The sequence below is a fragment of the Propithecus coquereli genome, unplaced genomic scaffold (genome assembly GCF_000956105.1).
Source record: "Propithecus coquereli isolate 6110/MARCELLA unplaced genomic scaffold, Pcoq_1.0 Scaffold39, whole genome shotgun sequence".
Classification (NCBI taxonomy): Eukaryota; Metazoa; Chordata; class Mammalia; order Primates; family Indriidae; genus Propithecus; species Propithecus coquereli.
The window spans coordinates 1,132,566-1,136,179 of NW_012149618.1; positions in this window are offsets into that span (position 1 = coordinate 1,132,566).

Sequence of the window (3,614 nt, forward strand, 5' to 3'; positions counted from 1 at the left end):
TAGCAGTTAATGTGTTAAAAATTTAAACATACTCTTACGATATGAATTAGTAATTCTATTCCTAGGCATTTATTCAAGAGAAATGAAAACACTATGTCTACAAAAGCCCTGTCTAGGAATGTTCATAGCAATTTTATTTATAATAGTCATGAATTGGAAACAATTTAAATGTCCCTCAGCAGGTGAGCGGATAAGCTGTGGCATATTTACACAACAGAACACTATTCAGCAATAAAAAGGAGCAACCCACTGATGCATGCAGTCACATAGGTGAATCTCAAAGGCATTGTATTGATCAGACGGAGAGGGACTAAAAAGAAAAAAAAAAAACATTATACTGAGTGGGAGAAGTCAGAAAAGTTCACACTGGTTCTATTTGCATAAGGTCCCAGGACAGGCAACATTCGCTGATGGTGAAGGAAATCGGATGAGTAGGTACCTCTGGGGCTACTGAGGGGGATTGACTGGGAAGAGACATAAGGGAACTTTCTGGGGTCAGAAAAGTGTTCAGTATCTTTTTATTTTTCCATAGAGATGGGGTCTCACTACATTGCCCAGGCTGTTCTCAAACTCCCAGCCTCAAGTGATCCTCTGGATGCCACCTCCCAAGGTCCTGGGAGTAGGCACACCACCAGAGCCAGATGTCTCATATCTTGATAGGGGTGTGGGGTACACAGGTGTATGTATGTGTCAAAAGTGAACAAAAGGTACCCTTACCACATGTACAATTCACTGTGTGCAAATTAGACCCTCATTTTGAAAAGAAGTGGATCCTTCCCATGTTTGCCTCCATGAGCCTCTGGATTCTTCAGCGGCCTCTGCAGGGCAGAGGGGCTTTGCCCGCCACCACACCCAGCCCACCCCCACCAATGGTCTGTGGTGACTGGTCCCCAGGGCGCCTGGCGGCCTGGCCTGGAGGAGGAGGTTGCCTGGAATCGTCAATGAGAAGAAACAATGTCGCTGGGGGAGGGGGCTCTGCCTTTTCAGCCGAAACTGGGAGAGAGGAGGGGGGGGCAGGGAGGGAGGTCAAAGCAGAAGCGGGTGGTCGCATCTCTCTCCGCTTTTAAAAGGCTGGAGGCTCTGAGAGGGGAAATGGTCTGTTCGGCGCTGGGTTGAAGAGGCCGGTTTCCGCGGTGAAGCCATTTGCCATTGTGCCCGCGGCCTTCAGCCCGCTGCGGCCCGGTGAAGGGGCTGGAAAACAAAGGCCCCGAGCCCGGTGACTCGCGGCCCCTTGATGTTTTAGACGCTAATGACGGCCAGACCAGGCTAATGGGATGAGAGGGGCACTGGGGAGGAAGGAGGGAGGGAGGGAGGCTGGGGGTGGGGATGCCTTCTAGAAACTCTCAGGGGACCCGAGGACGCTCCTCCGCAGCCGGCCTCCCACGTTGCCGCTCAGGACTGCGCTGGGCCCCCCGGAACGACAGACTGACGACAACGAGGCTCAAGTGGTCGGCAGGGCTGTGTCCTTCACCGTCAGGGAAGGACAAGGACACACCCGATCCCTCGGTCCTGAGACTGGCCAGAGGACGTGGCTCAGAGTCAGCCCAGGCCAGGGCCAAGAGGGCGTTCTACTCGCCACCCCCAAGGCCAGCGCCAGCATGGGCACCCAAAAGTCTCTCCCTCAGATTAATTGCACTGGGTACCTCTGTGTTGTAGAAGAATGTGTGATATCACAGGAAGATGTTCGCACTGTACGATAAGTGATAAAAAGCAGGTTGTAAATCGGCATCTATGATATGATCCCATTTTTGCTGATTTAAAAGACTGGATATAAGAATGTTGGAAATTCTGGAGGAAATGCACCATATGTCGACCGTGCTTGTCGGGGATTCCTGGGGATTCTCGTTTCCCTCTTTTTGCCTGTCTCTATTTTCCAAATTTTCTAAAATAAGCATGTAGTCCTCTTGTAAGGAAAAAGATGTTTTATTAATAATAAAACTTTAAATGAATAATAAAGGAATACAAATCTCCCTCTCTTACATCCATCCTGGCGCAATATCTGAAACTCCTACATCTCAAAAACCATCCTTTAGGTTAAGGGACTAAAGGACCAGGCTTTGAGGGAACCGTGTCCATGCAGTTGAGTGTCCCATTTGTTCATACTTTCGACGTTGACACACAGATTCTCTACCAAAGGTGCCTCTGTAAGAAGGTGTCACTGGGCCGGGGGGTATGGGGGCAGAGTTGGTCATTTACAGGGAACCAGTGTGACAGCAAGATCAGAGGGCTCAGCATTGTGGGCATTTGTCCCTTGAGAAATGTAAACAGTGGGGCTCTTTGGGGCCCATGCAAGGACTGGGCTTTGAACCGCTTTTATACATGACCTTGAAGAGAGGGTGCCAAGTGATGTCAGCTTTCAAGGCTACAGGTGACACTAAGCCCTACAGGAGACGGAGAGTCCGAAAGGAACAGGGAGGAAAGGGCAAGGCAAGGCCATGTGTTTCGCACAGGCTGGGCTCTCTGCTAACACCCAGCTAGAGAGGGGTCAGAAAGACAGTCTGCTCCCTAATGGGTCAGATGGTGAGTGTGCCCAGGGAGACCAGAGCACCGGTGGGTACCACCAAGAAAGGTATCAGAACAAAAACAGAACCAGGCACACGCACTGCGTCAGAAATGCTTCAGGACCCTGTCCATTGCATCCCAGAGACAGGAGGATAAAACAAGCCAACTCCTAGAGAATCACTTCCCGCCTTTCAGATGCACACAGAACGTTAAATGTGCTAATACCCGGCTAGGGAAGAGGCAATGGAACTGACCCTCCTGTGTATGGCACAGGGAACACAAACTGAACCAACTCTGCTGGTAGCAATCTGGATTTACTTATCTGTATTTTCAATGGCCCGTTAACCAGGGTATCTCCGTTCTAGAACTTGATCCTAAGAAACATGAAAAGGTGCTTAAAGACAGATGGAGAAGGGTTTTTGTATTTGTAAAACAAGAACAAAAAAATGGAAACAAATATCCACCAACTGGAGATTAGTTTAATAAATCGTGATGCTTCCATTTGCTAAAGTGACTATAAAGCCCCAGGGGTGTTTCATCAGCATCTAACACCCAGGACGGGGTCGGGCGCATAGTAGGCGTTTGTTCAGAGAAGGAAGGATGGGCCGAATGAACACAGAGGAAAGCGATGTTGTGCAGCACTTGAAAAGAATGCTGCTGAGATCTAGTACTACTGACGAGGAAAGTCACCCACGGTATGTTGTCGAGTAGAAAATACGGGTCAAACGCAGCAGAGTGGATTTGCACGTGCATTTGTGTAAGCCTGGAAAAATTTCCATGAAAATAAAACCACAGGGTTTGAAAAGGATACTTTGCAGGTATGAACAGTGCTTAGTGCTAGATGAATTAGATTGTGGAGTCTTTTCTATTTATTCTTTTTGTCTATATTTTCTGACTTTTCTGCAATAAGCACATTTTGATCTTACAAGAAAAACACAAAGTTATGTTACTTTTTAAAAACAATGATGTGGGCCGGGCGCGGTGGCTCACGCCTGTAATCCTAGCACTCTGGGAGGCCGAGGTGGGTGGATCGTTTGAGCTCAGGAGTTCGAGACCAGCCTGAGCAAGAGCGAGACCCCGTTTCTACCAAAAATAGAAAGAAATTAATTGGA